The sequence below is a fragment of the Myxine glutinosa genome, chromosome 9, assembly GCF_964187855.1.
Source record: "Myxine glutinosa chromosome 9, kmMyxGlut1.1, whole genome shotgun sequence".
Taxonomy (NCBI): Eukaryota; Metazoa; Chordata; class Myxini; order Myxiniformes; family Myxinidae; genus Myxine; species Myxine glutinosa.
In genome coordinates, this window is record NC_136269.1 from 105,058,545 (window position 1) to 105,078,609 (window position 20,065).

The window sequence follows — 20,065 nt, forward strand, 5'->3', positions numbered from 1 at the left end:
AACCCCCTTGCCCGCATTTCTTCTTCCACCATCTTTAGCCAAGTCTTTCTCGGTCTTCCCCGTCCTCTACTTCCTTCTACATTAACTTCCATCACTCTTCTCAACCAGTCACTTTCATCCTTTCCTCAATACATGACCAAACCATCTCAACCTGTTCCTCTTCACAGCATCAATCATAGGCAATATTCCCATCATCTTTCGCAATTCATCATTGTCTTCCTCTCTCTCAACGATACTCCGCACATCCATCGAACCATTCGCATTTCCACCCTTTCCAGCCTTCGTTGCTGCTCTACGTTCATTACCCATGTCTCGCTCCCATAAATCATAACACTTCTCACACATGCAGCATACACCTTTCCCTTCAGCTTCAGCGACACTCTCCTCCTCATCAGCACGCCACTCAGTTCCCGAAACTTCTTCCATGCACATCTCACTCGAGCAACTGTTGCCGAGTCTGATCCACCTTCTCCATTCAGCATGTCTCCGAGCTAGCAAAGTGTTTTCACACCTTCCAGCTTCACGCCGTCTCCAAGATCCAACTCAACATTTCCTCCATCTGCAGCTCCCTCTGTGCACACCTTACATTTGAATGTAGCTGCCACACTGGTTAATGACCCTCTCAGACCACTACATTTTTGATGAACCCACTCAGCACACATTGTACATTGAATGGAGTTCACTCCGACACCCTTCCTGCACACAGCACACGGCCACTTCCCAGTTCTTTCCACCTCACCACATGCTTTACCACTTGCCATCACCTTTGTCTTTCCGATATTCACCTTCAGACCTTTTGTCTCCATACATTCCTTCCACTTGTTCATCTTTTCCTTCAGTCCATCCATACTTTCCGCAATCAACACCAGATCATCTGCATACAACAACTCCCACGGTAAACCCTCCTTTACGGTCTGAGCCAGCACCTCCATCACAGCTACAAATAGTAGTGGACTTAGTACCGACCCCTGATGCACTCCCACCTTCACCTCAAACTCACCACTGTTCCCGTCCTTCGTCCTTACAGCTGTGTGTGCTCTTTTGTACATTGCCATCACTACTCTGATCAACCATTCCTCCACTCCTAACTTCCTCAATGCCCATGTCAATACTTTGCGTGGAACCCTATCGAATGCTTTCTCCAGATCAACAAACCCAAAAAACAACTTCTTCCTCTTATCCATGTACTTCTCCTGCAACTGCCTCACAATGAAAAGCGCATCTGTCGTTCCTCTTCCTGGCATAAATCCAAACTGCATTTCGTCGATCTTCACTTTCTTCCTTATCCTCCTCTCCAACACCCTTTCCAATACCTTCATTCCATGCTCCAATAACTTTATCGCTCGGTACGAGCCACACTCCAGAGGGTCACCTTTCCCCTTGTATAGAGGGACGAGGGTACTCAGTTCCCAATCCACTGGAATGCGGCCTTCTTTCACCACCAGATTACAGATCTCTGACATTCTCTTCACACCCCAACTTCCTGCTGCCTTCAACATATCTCCCACAACTCCCGTCGGCCCTCCCGCTTTTCCACTCTTCATTGCTTTTATCGCTTCCTCAACTTCCTTCTCAGTTATCTTCTCTGCCGGTCCTAAAACTGGGTTACTCTCTATGTTGCCATCCCATTCATTCTCTGTATTCAACAGCATTTCCATATATCTTTTCCATCTTCCTTTAATTCCATCTGGGTCGACAACGATTTGTCCCACTTCATCCTTCAAGCAACTCACCCCCATCACATCACACCTCTCTTTCGCTATCTGCTTTGCAATCCTGAATACTGCTTTCTGACCCTCTTCCGAATCCAAGCGTTCTCCGAACATTTTCCTACATGCCTCCTGCGCCTTTGCTACCTCTTTCTTTGCAGCCTTCCTGGCTGCCTTATAACTTTCATGCTCTGCTGTTTCTGCTCCCGTACCCTTCGCCTTCTGCCACTCTTTGAACTTCTTCCTCTTCTCGTCAATCCTCTTTCCAACCTCAACATCCCACCACCATGTTTCCGAGTGCCTCGGTGGTCCTTTTGTCCATCCACATACCTCACCAACGGCTCCCAACAGACTAGCTTTCATTGACATCCAACCACTTTCAAGCTCAACCACATCATCCTCTACCCTACTCAGCCTCTCTTTTAATGCCTCCCTTACTGTCACCTCTTTCAACCTCCACACCTTCATTCTCGGTTGGTACTTCACCCGCCGAGCTCTCCTCGCACCTTTCACCCTTATGTCGCAGACAACCAAGTGGTGCTGTGAAACAGCCTCCTCCCCCAGGATCACCTTTGTGTCCCGGAGGTGCCCCCTATCTCGCCGACGCACCATCAGGTAGTCAACGGTTGTCGTCGACCCACCTGACGTGTATGTAACAAGCTTATTGTCCTCTTTCTGGAACTGAGTATTACAAATCAACAAATCAGCTCCATCAGCAAACTCCAAAATCCTTACACCTTCTCCATTTCTCACACCATATCCGTAACCCCCATGAACTCCCTCAAAACCATCCATACTCCTTCCCACATGTCCATTCAGGTCTCCTCCCACCACAACAACTTCCTCATCTTTCACGTTTTCCATCAGCTTCTCTATCGCACACCAGAACTTGTCCTTCTCTTCATCGCTTCGACCAACCTGCGGAGCATATCCCGAGATGACGTTCACCAAGAGCTTTCCAATCATCATTTTCACCATCATCAACCTATCACTCACTCTAGTCACACTCACCACACTGTCTACAAACTCCTCAGAAAACAGGACACCAACACCATTCACGCCCTCCGGGCACCCTTGCCACACAAACTTGTATTTCTGTCCCTGCCTACCCTTCACCAATACTTCCACCACTTCTCCTGATCTCCCTGTCATTGTCCCCACATTCCATGTCCCAAACCTCAGAAACCGATCTCCACTTCAGGCTGCACCCTGCCCATATGTACTTGTGATTGTCATGGTTCTCTTTTTTGAGGCAATGTTTTTATGGCCGGATGCCCTTCCTGACGCCAACCCTCTTAGTCGTCTCTTACGACACGCAGGGATACGGTGTACCTATTCTGACCAGGGTAAACACTGGGAAACGTTTAAAACATGTAAATTCTGGGGGGGTGGGGGGAGGGCGTCAGCATCACGGCTGCGGTTTAAACATATTCCAACAATATCCAAACAGAACGATGAAAAAAAAAAAAAAAATTAAAAATAAATTTTTTTTTAAATTATACAATGCACTACAAAATTTAAATGTTTCATGATATTTGTTATATTATATCACCTTTATCTTTCAATATTGTTGAAATGAAGATCAAATAGCTGTATGTTGAAATATGTTGAAAAAGTCAAAACTTTACATGGGGTGTACTTACTTTTTCACATGACTGTATAGTGTATATATATATATATAATATATATATCCCTCCCTCCTAGACTATACTCCTCCTCCCTCATAGACTATACTCCTCCCTCCTAGAACACTTCCGTTGAACCTGGGGACGACTAAGAAGAAGACCTTTGTTGGTCGAAAGCTTGTCAAGTTAAAGATCGACGTCCTGAAGCTACGTCCACGTCTGATTTAACATCCCGATTATTTATTTAATGCAAATGAGACGCCCTGCTCGTACTGTGGAGTTTCTACTATTTCTCACAGTTATATATATATATACTGTATATATTTTGCTCGTTTCTCAAATCAAATTTCCCCATTAAAATGCATTGAAATGCTATTAATCCGTTCCAGCCCGCCAAAAACCACACCAATTTTTTTTTTAATATGCAGTATATATAAAAATATCTCGCGCTTTATATTTCACCTGTATGCAGCATACAAGTTGGCAGGATGGCCTGGACTGGAGGTACGCACACTTGACTCTAAACTGTCCAGCCTGGGTTTGAATCCCGACCCAGCTATAACTTGTCATGTCGGTGTTTCACAGGCAGGGTGATTCATCAATGTGTGTACCGCTAAACTGGGCGCCCCGTTTGCGTCCCATTAGTTGTTGGATGTTAAGGATCTCACCGTGTCTTCCACAAAGAGAAGGCGAGCTATCGCCGGCACTCTGAACAAGTTGTGGCCTGGCATGCTCTTCTCCTCTGCCGTTATATACGTCCTCCTCGGCATCTTTTTCCAGAAGAGCCCTGTCTCGTCACAGTTGAAGATTTGCTGGGGGATGTATCGTTCGGCTTCTATCAGTTCGGCAAAAGTTATAATAAAATCTTCAGCTGCCTTCACATCTGCCTCACCAAGTCGACAACACGCACACCTCGCTCATGTTTTTCGACGATTGCGTGTTTTATATCCAAGCACATCATCCTCTTCTTCAAAATAACCTTCAAAATAACGCTCCAAAATAACCAACATGCGAAAACAAAAACAAAACAGCAGCGGTATACGGCAGATATGCTTGCACGGCAAGATAACCACGTGACCGGAACCCACCTGGTGGCGGGTGGCGTAAACTCACAATAACCAGCATGCGAAAACAAAAATGCAGCGATATACGGCAGAGATACTGTACTTGCACGGCAAGATAACCACGTGACCGGAACCCACCTGGTGGCGGGTGGCGTAAACTCAAAATAACCAACATGCGAAAACAAAAATGCAGCGATATACGGCAGAGATACTTGCACGGCAAGATAACCACGTGACCGGAACCCACCTGGTGGCGGGTGGCGAAAGCTCGTAACTCAAATCTCGGCTCGCATCTCAAAGCAATAAACCGCCCGAGCGACGGCTCGTATCTCGAAAAACTCGTAAGTTGGTGCACTCGTAAGTCAAGGTTCCACTATATATATATATATATGTATATATATATATATATATATATATATATATATATATATATATATATTGTGGATTTGAGAATTGTGTTTTTTTTGTGTGTAAATATCACCCTCCGTGTTGTGTGTAAAGGTCAAAGGTCGTCCCTTAGTTAGTCCATATACAATCACGTAGCAAATCATAGATTTCCCTTTTCAGTAGTTATCTCCTTATTATGTGTATTAGTTCAAGGCTCTGTCTTCCATTAATGGACACTGCATTGCACCGAATTGAAATAAGGTAGATTCCCTTCCAATTCCCCATTTGTCAGCAATTGCCAACTGCACTCCACCATTAGCCACGAGGTAATTTCGGAGAAGAAAGGCGTGTCTCCGCCATCGTCTTCGGAAGGGGGAGCCAACGAGCCCCCACCCGCCAATCAGGACTGGTGAGATACCAGCACGGGCGTGGCGCGGGTTGATCGCGAGGCGCGAGATAAAAGCGCCCGCGCAAGCCTTTTGAGGGGGATGCGGCAGATGAGTCTTTGGGAAGCACGTGACGCACCCCCACCTGAGACGATTGAGGAAGTGGATGACCAAGGGAGCCCCCACGAACCAACGAGCTTGGAGACCATCGCCGTTTTGACCACGGCAGCTTGAGCGGTGACGGCAGTTGCAGCCACAAAGCAATGTCGCCGTACGAGAGACGGTTGAGGAGAGTCGGCGGCTGCTCAACTTGGGCCGCGATCATACCAACCACCCGCATCCTCCCCGCCTTGTGATCCCGCCTCGTCCGTCCAGCCATTCCTCTGCTCCAGCTGAACCTTCCTCTCCTTCCAGTCCTTCGTTCCTGCCTTCATCCCCCGTGTAAGTGTGCTTGTAGTCTGTCTTTTGTCTTGTCCTGGGGTGAAGTAAGACCGTTTAGTTAAGCTAGTGTTGCACTGTGTCCTTCTGGTCCGTCCCTCGTTCTGCCTTTATTTTATTATCCTTCCTCCTCCTTGGTTTCTTTTGAATTGTAAATAGTAGTAATAAATTATATTTGTATTTCCTACTTCTGTCTTCCTCTTCTTCACATCCGTCGTCTTTGTGATTTCCCTCATTGAAAACCTGTGGCGCGATTTTGGCCAACGTTCAGGATCGGGTTAGTCTCTGCTAATGGTTCGTGCCGCGGTTGCTAAACCGCTCGGCAATTAACACCTGTCCGCGGTCACGAACGAGGTTGTGCACCTGCCTCTTCGGGGGTAGCTGTACAACTTCAGGACTCACGTCGGTCAGTCAAAGACAAGGGGGTTGATCCCCCCTTGATAAGGGGAAAAAGGCCGACGGAGAGATCCGTAACAACATGTATATATACGTAGTGTGTTCAAAAAGTATCCGACCTTTGTTCATAAAAGATACTCGCATCCAGATAAAAAATTTTTTTAAATAATGTCGCTCAAAGTAGTCCCCTTGGGCTGCCACACACTTCTCCCAACGGTTCTGCCACTGTCGGAAGCAGCGCTGGAACGCCTCTTTTGGGATGGCGCGCAGCTGGTCCGTCGCATTCCGCATGATGTCTTCTCTGGAGTCGAAGAAGACGGTCAGCATGACTGACATTGCTGCGGACCTGCCTTGCTTTTTTTGGCCTCGGGGATGTTGGATGCTTCCATTGTGAGGACTGCAACTTGGTTTCTGGGTCGTACCCAAAACTCAGGACTCATCGCCAGTGATCACTGTGTTGAGGAAGCTGGGATCGCTGTTCACAGTCTCCAGCATGTCCTGTGCGATCTCCAAACAGAGTTGCTTCTGCTCAATCGTCAGCAGCTTTGGTACGAACTTCGCTGAGATTCTCCTGAAGCCCAAATCCTCCTTCATAATGGAATGAACGGTGTTGAATCTTGCGGATCGTTTCCACTTGGGAATCACCAAGCTTTACACAAAATTTGATGCAGTAGCGTTGTTCAAGTTTTTCCGTCATTTTGTCAAAAACGAAAATCCGACGGCGCTCACTTACATGTCCTCACTCATCGGCGGTCTGCCGTCGAATGACAGCTTCTGCAGGTGGGAAAAAATTCACGCGTGCGCATTAGGATCGCCTACATACGTGCACCAATCAACGCCTCCCTAGGTTCTTTTTTTTTTACACACGAAAAATAAAGGTCGGATACTTTTTGAACACAGTAGTGTAGATATATATATATATATATATATATATACACAGACTTGGCATTTAATATGGAATATGTTTTTTTTTCTTGACTTGGGTTTACTTTCTTAACTCAGTGTATCAATCTGGTGAGTTTCTTTTACACTTTGGTGGTTTATTTGTTAAAATAACCATGTCACTGATTGTCTGTCGCAGCAAGAAGTCAACAACAGGATGATATCACAGGTGGTGTGGCAAAATGGACGGACAGGTGCATTTGATGATTGGCTTCACAGTCGGGTATACAAGGGTTGTTGCGTTCTGTATTAATGGAAAACAACTGCTGCACGTCTCCAAAAGTTATTGCCGCTTCCTCTGGAGATGGTCCGTCAACTCGACAATGCTGTTTGTCATGGAGTGGTGGCTTTACGAAATTACGGCATGAAACAGCGTGCTATTGCTCGGCAGTGGGGCATCACTCAAGGTCAGGTGTCAAAGATCCTGAAACAAAATGCTCAGAGGGGTGTCCCTACTCCAATACCGAGGCCAGGACGTCCCCACAGAACCACAAGGAGGGATGATCGCCAGCTGCACCGGTTAGTCCGCAATGGCCATACCAAGTCAGCTAATCGGCTTCGGGCTGAGTGGCAGCAACTGACAAATGTGCCTGTATCCAGAAGACTAGTCAACCAACGACTGGTTCAAGCAGGCTATCGTGCCAGGCGTCCCCTGAGAAAGCCACGCCTGACCAGACAACACCGCCAGCGCCGATTGCAGTGGGCCAGAGAGCACCGTCAATGTCAGCCAGGACACTGGAATCACGTGATCTTCAGTGACCAGTCTAGATTTCTGGTCTATCGTCAAGATGGCCGCGTCCGAGTGCGCAGACAAGTGCATGAAGCCTACAACAAAGATTGTATAGTGCCAAGAGTCCAAGCTGGAGGTGGTGGGGTGACCGTTTGGGCTGCTTTTCATGCAGGGGGCAAAACTAACCTGGTTGTTCTGAATGGAAACCTGAACCAGTTCAAGTACAGGGCCATTCTGGAAGAAACATTGCTTCCATTTGCTCGTGCAGCCTTTCGAGGAAACTTTGTCTTCCAAGATGACAATGCACGGCCTCATCGTGCTCGCATGATCCAACACTTTCTTGCTGACCGTGGTGTAGAGCATATGGAGTGGCCTGCCATGTCCCCGGATATGAATCCGATAGAGAACTTGTGAGCAGAATTAACGTGTCAAATCGACCACTTGGACCAGCAGCCGACCTCTGTGCGTGAATTGCAGCAGGCTATTGTCACTGCATGGCAAGCGATTCCTGTCCAAACCTTGGCAAATCTCGTGAACAGCATGCCTCAACGTGTACGTGCTCTCCTGAATGCTCGTGGGGGTTACACGAAGTACTGAACTGTAATTTTACTGTCAGTAATCCCAGTCGTAATTTAATTTTTGTTTTTGTTAAAACATTTTTTGGCTAATGTGCAAAATAAAGAGATACTTCTGGAAAACGTACAGAAGTTTAACACAGTACTGTCCATGAATTGAGTTCGATATCAGTTTACATCACTTTCAAGGATCAATTTATTTGTTTCGAAATGTCAAATGCGGTTTTTGTTTCTTTTAAAGGTCACATTAACAAAATCTAGAATGATTTCAACATAATGCCAATGAACTTTTGATTCGAAGACATCTTGAAAAGTAAGTTCACCCCCACACAAAAAATATTCCATTTTAAATGCCAAGTCTGTATATATAAAATAAAACAGGAGTGTCCATCCGTCCCCAAACTACTTCCTCAGTTTTGGGGCTAGCCCCGCCAAACCTCCTGTGGAACGTTTTGGTGTCCCAGCGGATGTTCTAAGGTAGGTAAGAAGTTTCAAAAATTCCTCAATGAAATTATGATTTTGAAATTAAATCGATACGAACCTTCCGCGAATCCAGAAACCCGATGTTGTGGCTTACCGATATGGTGGCCCACCATCTTGGTCATCCCACTGCACCTCGCTGGGGTCTTAAGTCACCATTTTGTTTCGGCCTACTCAAACATACCTTGCATGGAAACACGATCGATTAATTATCATTACATATTTGAAGCATACTTGTACCCGACTGCAAAGCCGCAATGAGCCGGCAAAGCCAAAGCCTCTTGCCACTATTTTACCCATCACGATGGCATCAGTAGGTTAGGTAGTTGATAGTAGGTCGGTGTAGGTACCGTACCTGGTAAGACTTGGTAAAAGAGAAGAGCAGACAGTCCTCCCCAATACCTACATACAATAAATGTCATAAGAAGCTTAAGGAAGTAACTATACGATGTGCTAGCTTAAGGCGTATTTTAAGAAATTTTAACTGGGCTTAACATACGTTTTCACAGTATGTGTGTAGTCTTCTAACTTCAGTCGCTGTCAGGGCTGGTTCTCTCCGGGCACGGCAGCTTCCTCCACCAGAAGAAGTTAGCTTGCAGTAAGATCAGTGCCGACAGATCAGACGATAGCGCCATTGCAACGGCAATGTGTGACTGTCGTTAATCAAACCGAGCTTTCTTTCTTTATGTAAACCGCTTATACCGTATTTCTGGCCGTGAAAAACTATCCCCTACGGCCGCGAGATTTCTAAAAAATAATTCTTCGTCAATTTTAGAATATTTGACGCCGTTTTCAGCGTCCGAAACGCGTGTAATAAGCTTTTTAAAAATATTTTTCAAATGCTCGAATCTCATTGGTTCCGGTGTTTGGTGACGATTTTCGTTGAAGATAACGAGGTTGGTCTTAACGTATTTTAATTACGAATTAGAGGTGCATTAGATTGTGAATCAAAGAAAGATGGGTGAAACAAACTCCTATTGAACTTTTTCGCAATTGTTTTATGTAAACTTCTGCATCCCGTCGATGGCGGCCTCCATTGCGTGATTTGGTTTTAGAAATATTTTTTCAAATGCTCGAATCTCATTGGTTCCGGTGTTTGTTGACGTTTTTCGTTGAAGATAACCAGGCCCGTGCGGGCCGAGGTTGGTCTTAAAGTATTTTAATAATAAATTGGAGGTGCATAAGATTGTGAATCAAACAAAGACGGGTGAAAGAAACTCCTATTGAACGTTTTTCAATTTGTTATGCATACTACCGCATCCGCAAGATGGCGGCCTCCATTGAGCTTCGGAATTCTCAAGCCAAGGCATAATCTGGTTTTCGACATAATACGTACGCGTTTATTGACAACACCGGCTTCGCCGGCTACTAGTACCGACTGCAAAGCCGCAATGAGCCGGGAAGCCAAAGCCTCTTGCCACTATTTTACCCATCACTATAGCATCAGTATGGTAGGTAGTTGGTAGTAGGTAGGTGTAGTAGGTACCGTACCTGGTAAGACTTGGTAAAAGAGAAGAGCAGACAGTCCTCCCCAATACCTGCATTCAATAAATGTCACAAGAAGCATAAGGAAGTAACTATACGATGTGCTAGCTTAAGGCCTATTTAAAGAAATTTTAACTGGGTTTAACATACGTTTTCACAGTATGTGTGTAGTCTTCTAACTTCAGTCGCTGTCAGGACTGGTTCTCTCCGGGCATTGCGGCTTCCTCCACCAGAAGAAGTTAGCTTGCAGTAAGATCAGTGCCGACAGATCAGACGATCGTGCCGTTTCAACGGCAATGTGTGACTGTCGTTAATCAAACCGAGCTTTCTTTCTTTATGTAAACCGCTTATTGGTGCAGGACAACATCATAAATCAGACAAACCTACTGAGCATGGGAGCATGGGATTGAAGCCTAATTCGGCTTTTCAGGTCTTTTTTTTTGTTTGTTTGTTTTGTATACTGAATCGAGGCTCGTGAAAGAGCTGACATTTATTTCACAAACAAATCAACCAGACAAACAAAATATATAAAAAGAGGGAGCGGAAGACAAGAGAAGGGGAAGCACACAAACACTTGAGGGCACACAACATTTAAGCGCAGGGAGATGTGTGGGAGGGAGAGGGCTTGGGGGGAGGGGGTGGCAGAAGTATCAAACACAAGGACACCAAGGACTTCCAGGACAGAAGTTGGTATTTCAAAAAAGTGGAATTGGGGTGAAATTAGTGGGGATAGAAAAGATCAATGTTTTGGATGGGGGAAGATAAGAGATGGTTGTGAACAGCTGTTTTAAAGACCTGGAGGGTGGAGTGGGATTGAAGAGAGTGAGGGAGTTTGTTCCAGAGGCAGGAGAAAAGAGGAATGAAGGAGTGAAGGTGAGCAGAGAGTCTTGATTTTGGCAGTTTAACCATAAGAGGGTTGTAGGCAGATCTTGTGCGACCTGTAGGAATATTTGCTGGACAGAGCCCAGAGAGAGCTGGGTGGGCAAGGCCAGAGAGGAGTCGGTAGAAGACGGAAAGACCACCAACCTGCCTGTGGTGAGTGAGTGAGAGGCCCTTGGAGTTAGCTTCATCGCGGGAGATTCCAATGATTCTGAATGCTTTGGTTTCAACAGCGTGAAGACGAGCTAGGTGTGAGGCAGGTGCACCAGCCCAGAGGGGGGAGCAGTATTCCATTGAGCTGCGGATGAAAGCCTTGTATGTGGTGAGGAGCTCAGGTGTGCCAAGGAAGGACTTCGCACGACGGAGGATGCCCAGTCGGCGACTGGCTTTGGAGGCCAGATTTGAAATGTGGTTTTCCCAGGAAAGATCATGGCAGATAGTGAGACCCAAAAGCTTGAGTGACAGAACTTCTTGGAGAGGATTATTCAGAAAGTGGATGGGAGGGTTGTCCAGTCGGTCTTTTCGGAGAGACATCGTAAGAGTGTGAGATTTGTCAGGATTGAAAGACATGTTCCACTTGTATGCCCAGTCTGTGATTTTGTCCAGGTCTGCAGAGAGTGAGGAGGCTGCAGACTGCCGATCTGATCGATGAAGAATGGAGCGACAGAGAGTAGAGTCATCAGCAAAGAGATAGAGAGGATTTTCAAGAGAGTCAGAGAGATCATTGATGAAGACCAGAAAAAGCACAGTCTACCACTAAAGAAGAGAAAAATTTCGAAAATGGCCCAGAGTGGTTTACTTTCCAATTACGTTTCGTGAGAACATTGTTTTTTATCGCGAAAAGAAGGTGATTGACGCTGATAGTGACCTGTAAGTACTCTTGAACATCCTCACCAACACATATATGCTGGTGCGAGCACTCAAAGGTCTTTACACGCTTTAGAGAAATTTAGCAGTGTACAGTTATAGTGTAGACTTAAACTGGTAATTGAAACAGTGTAGATTGTAACTTGGTGAATGAGCAGGAGTCACATGACACTTTCTCACGAATTAGCTTGAGTACCCAAGACTTGGGTACATTTATGTCGTGGTTAAGCATAAACGTCGTCCTTCATGCCACATCTGATAGGTCAGTGTGGCGATGAAGAATGGAGGCGAAACATTGTTCCTCGTTTTGGCTTTGACCGAGTGACATGGCGTTTTGCAGAATCGAGTCGAAAAACACGTTGTTCAAGTGCTCGTACTTTTTCGCTGTGCAGTAAGCGAGTGACTTGATACGTTTCACAGTGCCCAAAGCAATGACGATTTAGCTTAGGAAATTTGAGCATATGATGAGAACTATTTCGAGCAGCATATGCTTACGCGTGATTCGGTTGTTTTGCACCAACCTCGTTCCCGGCGTCGCAGACGACGCCCTGGTAAGATGTCCTGTGTCGAGGGCGCTGATTGGCTGACCAAAGCTGATCTCTGATTGGTCAGCTCACAAAATTTCGAAAATTCAGACCTAAAATGACACAATTTGCATTCTGGATGAGATTTAAATTGATAAAATTTACTTCTTGATTAATTCGGTGAATTCCGTCTCAACTTCGGATATTTCCGGCTGTGAAAAACTATCCGTATTTCTAAACTAAATATGTAAACTGCTTACAGTTGCTTACAGTAAACTGCTAAACACCAGAAATTCTAAAATTTCTGGCCGTGAAAAACTATCCCCGACGGCCACGAGATTTCAAAAAAAATAATTCTTCGTCAATTTTAGAATATTTGACGCCGTTTTCACCCTCCGAAACGCGTAATAAGCTTTTTAAAAATAAGTTTTCAAATGCTCGAATCTCATTGGTTCTGGTGTTTGGTGACGATTTTCGTTGAAGATAACGAGGTTGGTCTTAACGTATTTTAATTACAAATTAGAGGTTCATTAGATTGTGAATCAAAGAACGACGGGTGAAACAAACTCCTATTGAACTTTTTCGCAATTGTTTTATGCAAACTTCCGCATCCGGTCGATGGCGGCCTCCATTGCGTGATTTGGTTTTTGAAATATTTTTTCAAATGCTCGACTCTCATTGGGTCCGGTGTTTGGTGACACGTTTCGTTGAAGATAACCAGGCCCGTGCGGGCCGAGGTTGGTCTTAAAGTATTTTAATAATAATTTGGAGGTGCATAAGATGGTGAATCAAACAATGATGGGTGAAAGAAACTCCTATTGAACGTTTTCAATTTGTTATGCATACTTCCGCATCCGCAAGATGGCGGCCTCCATTGCGCTTCGGAATTCTCAAGCCAAGGCATTAAATCTGGTTTTCGACATAATACGTATGCGCTTATTGACAACACCGGCTTCGCCGGCTATTATCAAAATCTGGATTCTGATATGAGGATTGGATGCTGTAAACGAAATAATTTCCAAATCTGGAGTGAAATCTGACAAAATTTACCAAATCTCAGATTTTATAACTAAGTGTATATATTCATTTATTTAAGCGAGGCTGTGATTCTCATTCTGGGTTTTTTTTTTTTTAAATTTAACTTGACTAGGGCATGCCCGTACTATATATAAGCTAGGACGTGCCCGTACGTGGGTGCCCGTTCCTTGCCAAAAAAAAAAAAAAAAAAAATTTGTGTAGGGGTGTGTGTGTGTAAACATCCTAGGGCATGCCCGTACGTGGGTGCAAAAAAACATGCGTGCAAACAACAACAACAAAAAAAAACTTTGAAACCACGTGGCAGTAACGACCACAGAACCCCCCCCCCCCCCCTCTATTTACATGAATGGTTTGGTCCATTCGCAACGACCACAGAACCCCCCCCTCTATTTACATGCAATGGTTTGGTCCAAAGCGAACGGTTTGGTCCATTCGATGTGATTCGATGATTCGATGTGAATGGTTTGGTCCATTCGCAACGACCACAGAACCCCCCCCCCTCTATTTACATGAATGGTTTGGTCCATTCGCAAAGCCAAAGCGAACGACCACAGAACCCCCCCCTCTATTTACATGAATGGTTTGGTCCATTCGCAAAGCCAAAGCGAACGACCACAGAACCCCCCCCCCCCCCCCCTCTATTTACATGAATGGTTTGGTCCATTCGCAACGCCAAAGCGAACGGCGAACGGCTAAATCGCCATAGCTCGGTAAGTACTTGTCCGATTAATTTCAAACCTTGAAAAGGCACATCCTCGGGTCCCCAGCAATATAGCTGGCAAGTTTCAAGTATATCGGACCGGTAGTTGTCGAGAAACAGCGGTCACAGACAAACAAACAAACGTACAAACGTACAAACAAACAGAGATTACTGGAATTATAGATAGATAATCGTTTTTAACTTAATTCTTAGTCTTACCCCCATGGGAACTGCTTGGAGATGCGTTTTTTGAATGAAATGTTTTTAGCAAAGAACACTTTTTTAGTAGTTGGGATAGCTATTACTGTTAGTCAATTCCGAAGTTGGAATTTTGAAGATCGGTTCGGATTAATACTAATAGTTTGTGGAACTTATCTCATTGTGGTTTTTAACCGTGTGCGGAAATGAAATAAAGGGGTGGAGTGGGAAGGGGGGGGGGGGGGGGGGGGAGGTTGGGGGTGGTGGGAGTAAGACCAGTTGCAACTGCTAAACCAGAAAGCGTCTGAAATTGCAAAGCCCGTCCGTGTCACAGAACTCAAATAGACGTAGAAGAACTATGCCCGTTCACGACACACACACAGCGGTGGCCCCGCTCGCGCGCTCACGCCGCCATTTTAGTTAGCGCAAGAACTGAATAGGCGAACGTGTGCGCTAGCTAGGCCTAGTGGAAGTGGATGAGTGGACATGAATTTTTATATTGGACGGTGTTGTGTTGCTTTTAAACACTATTTTATGAATTCTATTCATAATTTAAATCTCTGTCGAAGCATTTTCCTGGCATCTTGACATAGTTTATCCGAATTCCCCGGTAGTTTTCCATTTCATCTCTAGCTGCTAATCTCTCACTCCTTACTATTTGCTGGTTCTTGTACCCCCTCTCCCTCTCTTTCTCTTTCTGCCTATTGCTCCTTTCTCATGTACTTTTTACCACTCTCTCCCTCCTTCTCTTTCCTGCTCCTCTCTTCCTCTATTATTTTCCAGTTCTCAACATAATTGTCTCTCCAGCTCTAAAAACAAACACAACCCCCCCCCCTCTCTCTCTCTCTCCCCCTTTCCACTCCCTTCTCATGCCAATTCTCAGTATGATAGTTTCTCCATCACAGAACTTGACTTTTTGTGCTCTCCACTACACCCCCCCCCCCTCCTTCCCCTCATTCCTGTTCCCTTCTCTCACTCTACTATCTTCCCCTTCTCGTCATGTTTTTACATCTTCCCTTCCTCCCCCTCCCTCCCCCCCCCCCCCCCCCCCACACACACTCACTCTCTCTTTCTCTCTCTCTTTCTCTCTCTCTCTCTCGCTCTCTCTTTCTACTATATGCTCTCTCCCTCTCTCTTTCTACTATTTGTTAATTCTTTAAATCTATTCTATGAATCTATAATGATGAATGCAATTTAATATGCACGTTAAAACACAAGAACAAACATGAATATTTTTCTTAGTTTTCTAGTAATGTATTTTCCAATATTTCCATTCAGTCAAAATACAATACAGATATATATATTTCCCGTAGAAAAAGCATTAAAAACATATGCCATTACAATGTGTGTTACATTGTAATGTAAGTTTTACATTGTAAGTGTTACAAACAATAATGATGCCATTACAACATGTGAATGTCATTTTCACAAGCCATCCGAAGAAATCTCTGTATAAAAGCTCACTGGTGTTTGAACAAGATTAATTTTGATAATTGTTTTCTTACAAATGGTCCACTCAACTTCTCATTCTTCAATCGGGCAAGATGATGCATTCGGATCTTGACGTACGATGAAGCAATACGCTTTATGAGAATGTACACATGATTCTTATCTGCCTCGCAATCAAACATATGATCGGACAGGGAACCAAAAATGGTGTGGCAATTCACTTCGGCAAGAACAGCAGATGAAATGGCCTGAGTAAGACGAGACGCTTGAGGGAGTTCACCTCCAGTCACACTTAGCATCCTCTGGAAACACCTCTCTGTTGTTTTACAGACTTTCACCACGTCTGGAGAAGGCCTCACTAGACCACCTCTGTTCTTCTTTTCCAGCAAGCTGCCGACCATCACTTCTCCAGTGGTTAACGAAGCAATACACTCTTCGCAAGAGAGATGTTTTTCAGTCATCTTCACAACATATCCAGCAACATAACCTATCACGGAGTTCTTGTACTCTGAAAGTGTAGAAACATTCGGCACATCCACCTAATCATGATCTGTCATTGCTGGGCTCCTCAGCCCAGTCTGGTTATCAGGCCAGTACGGTCAAAGCACTCAGCATCAAAATGATCCGAGCATAGGCTGGCATACTTGCTGGGTGTCCACTTGTCCCTCCTCATCTTTACGAGCCATTCTTTCTGAAGGGTTGAACCATCCTTGGGAAATCTATATTCAAAAGAAAAGACAAAATTTGTGAGCCCCCTTGGGTCTTTGCCCCCCCCCCCCCAACCAAAACTGCTTCCTACGCGCCTGCCCCCCACATGTTTTCTACACTCTATATACGGTACAGTGTCCGAAAATTCAATCACTAGACCATACTCTAGCCCCCAATATTTTTTGCTTGGCGACATTGTACACACAGCAAGGGAAATACTTTATCAAGCTTTATTTCTTTTATCAGTTAAACTCGTAATGTTATCTTGGCTCTCACCCTACATTATGATTAACTAGGGCAAATGGGCACAGATTGCACTCACTCACGCGTCACACCAATATTTTCCACAAAGTAACAATTACTAACGATAAAGAAAGCGATTACAAAATACAACCCTATTAGTCTAATTAGACGACAAATGTTAACCTAGATCCTTGATAACTGAACATGTTTATGCATCTCCTAACAGCCCAAAATTGTGTGTGGCTCAACAAAATTGGGAGAGAAGATATTAAGAGCTAGAGTCCTTAAGTTCAAGCAAAGGCACGGCCTTTGGTTCAAGTCAAAATGCACTGACAAATCCGCAAACACACACACACACACAAACACACACAAACTAACAGATGGGACTACATAAACGAAAAACTACATCTGTGCATAACGTGAAAGTTTAACTAGAGTTTGGCGAGTAAACTCTTCATAATTAAGAAAAATAAATTACTTACCTGTGGAATGTTTTCCCAGAACCTTTCACAAGTCGATTTGTACAGTTTATTGCAGCACAAGAAGGCATATTGCTGATATTTGTTGAACATTCACACTGCTCATGTTAACAATAGGCCTATCTGTACGCAGAAAGCGGAGGTGTCTTGCGCTAACTAAAATGGCTGCCGCGTTGCGGCGGAGGGGCCACACAGCGGCCTGCATAGTTCTTCTACGTCTATTTGAGTTCTGTGGTCCGTGTCCGTTTGTATCAGACACCTTCTTCCTCTTCTTTTGTTCTTCCATATGCTCAAACGAAATTGGTTAAAAAAAATTCAAAATGAAAATTGATGATTTTATGCAGCCTTGACCTTTGAGCTTTAGATCAAAAAAAAAGAAAATCTGCTTCTACTTTTTGATTGGTGAACAAATTAATTGACCCAATATGCAAACACACCCACACACACATGGGGACACACACACACACACACACACACACACACACACACACACACACACACACACACACACACACACACACACACACACACACACACACACACACACACACACACACACACACACACACACACACACACACACACACGGGGACGCACAGGGACACATCTCGTTTTTTTCATTTCTGTTCCACACAATTCCGTGTCCACACCACCTACCTCTGGATCAAACTGTATTTCAAATGCTCAAACTGTCACCTATAACGGTTTTTTGCTTGCCGCCGTATCCTAGACACACACACACACACACACACACACACACACACACACACACACACACGCACACGCACACACACACCATTCAGACTTATGGGAAGTTACGAGAGGTGGCAATTTGACATTGTGCCCCGAGCGTCATTTTTCCTCGATACGCCACTGCTCCACTGTACCTGCGATCTGTTTTTAATGGACCCTAGATGATGGACCCAGATTGCGTATATCATATTCCCATCAGGAAGCAACTCATTGTTACCCGGCAACGCTGGGTACTTTTGCTAGTATATATATAATATTGTCTTGTCCGTGGCCGATGAAGACCAGTCTCGGAGAAATAGCCGAAACGAGCTTTAACTCCGAGGTGTATTTCGAACCTTGGTGAGATTGTCTTTGGCGTGTGCGGGAAAGGCCCGAAACCTTATCTAATCAGGAACACACTGGGTTAATCCGAACCCACAGAACAAGGAAACAAAATGAAACAAGAAATGAAAGTCACAAATAATGATTCAATGAAAATAATGCAAGCAATAAAAATGTTGAGGTAAAAACATTTTCCTAATTTGAGATGTCTCCACTCAGACTCATATATAAACAAGGGGGAAAGATAGATGAAAATAACTTCCCTTACTATAGGGCTGACCCTCAGCTTTGGCCCCAAAGTGCGTCGAGGGCACGTTGGTCATTGCTGCCGGTGTAGCCACTTGTGCTGGATGCGTCCCGATAATGGCTCCGAACCCGCGCGTCAGAAAACGAGCAGGCACTCAACCAGCCCTCCCTTGCTTCCATCGCCAAGCACAACGTGGCCCCAGCTCACCGCGAAAAACACCACAGTCCAACAAACCCCCCCTCCTCCAACGTTGCAAAAACTCCACAATGCTCCAAAGGTTCTCTGCACGCGCGCGCACGAGAGGAGTGACCGTCCACCACGCAGCCAGGACCAGAAGAGAGAGACAAAGATGGCGAGACGGCGTCTTCTTCCCTTCAGCTCTCGAATGTTCGACCGCCGAAGTCACACACTGTACAATCACCGAGTGCTGCTCCATCATCCCATCGCGCCTCCACCATTTAAGAGTTTTACATAGATAATTGATGTTTTACATAAACTCCACCAATTACCAATTATGGGTACGTGGCCTCCTTGTTACGAGTCATCGTGGGGAGGGGGGGGGGGGGGGGGGGGGGAAGGGTGGCGGAGTCTAATCTGTGTGTTCGGGTGATGTCGGGGGTTTACTTTGTCGTTTGGCAAATGTGATAGTTTTGTCAGACCTGGTGGCATAGTGAGCGAATTAATCCATTGCCTGGCTGGCTGAGTTTTATAAGAACATTAGGGCAAAATCACAGGAGCAAGCACATCCAGGGGAATTTAACCTTACAGACACTACCTAGATAGCACAACTCCACTCCTCCATGTGGAGACGCCTTAACCGGACTTAGATGCATCGAGATCGCTTCTTCTTCTTCGCGACATTTGGAGCATGCTAATTTATACAAGCATGCTGACTTTCCTCAGCTGTTTCATCTCCTACCCCCCACAAACATAACAATATGTGTGTGTGTGTACATATATATATATATATATATATATATATATATATATATATATATATATATATATATATATATATATTTATATATCTATATATATCTATATACAGTCATCCCTCGCTATATCGCGGTTCACTTTTCGCGGATTCGGTACATCGCGGTTTTTTCTCGCTAGTATATGTAAAATTATATCGCGGATTTTTCGCTATATCGCGGGATTTTGCGGTATAAATGTATTTTTATATACTATTATTTTAAATATTTTTGTGGTAAAATAAGCATTTTCTAGCCTAAAAAATTAAAAAACGTAAAGAAATAGGAAAAATACAGTATTTAAAACATATTACAAGAAATAAAATACTGTACATAGTGTACAGTAGAAGGGTAGACAAAGAGTCGTGCGTATGGAAAACGCCAGCGTCATCACCTTCATCGTCATCAGTACTGCACAGCTAATTCATCATCATCTTCATCACGCAAGTTGTAGTATTGAAGAGCCGGGGC

At 44.7% G+C, this 20,065-nt stretch overlaps 2 protein-coding genes and 1 long non-coding RNA gene across 3 annotated transcripts in view; 2 read left to right on the forward strand and 1 right to left on the reverse strand.

Moving 5' to 3' along the window:
* LOC137435139 (autophagy-related protein 16) overlaps positions 1-20,065 on the forward strand; it is a 307,119-nt gene that overhangs the window by 84,044 nt on the left and 203,010 nt on the right. The window lies entirely within an intron of this gene.
* The window catches only part of LOC137435134 (phosphatidylinositol 3,4,5-trisphosphate 5-phosphatase 2A), a 136,837-nt gene that overhangs the window by 58,736 nt on the left and 58,036 nt on the right, over positions 1-20,065 (forward strand).
* LOC144893652 (uncharacterized) lies at positions 16,499-17,439 on the reverse strand. The gene is made up of 2 exons (XR_013624584.1): positions 17,306-17,439; positions 16,499-16,591 (listed from the first exon to the last, which is right to left on the reverse strand). It is a non-coding gene; the product is annotated as an uncharacterized LOC144893652 (long non-coding RNA).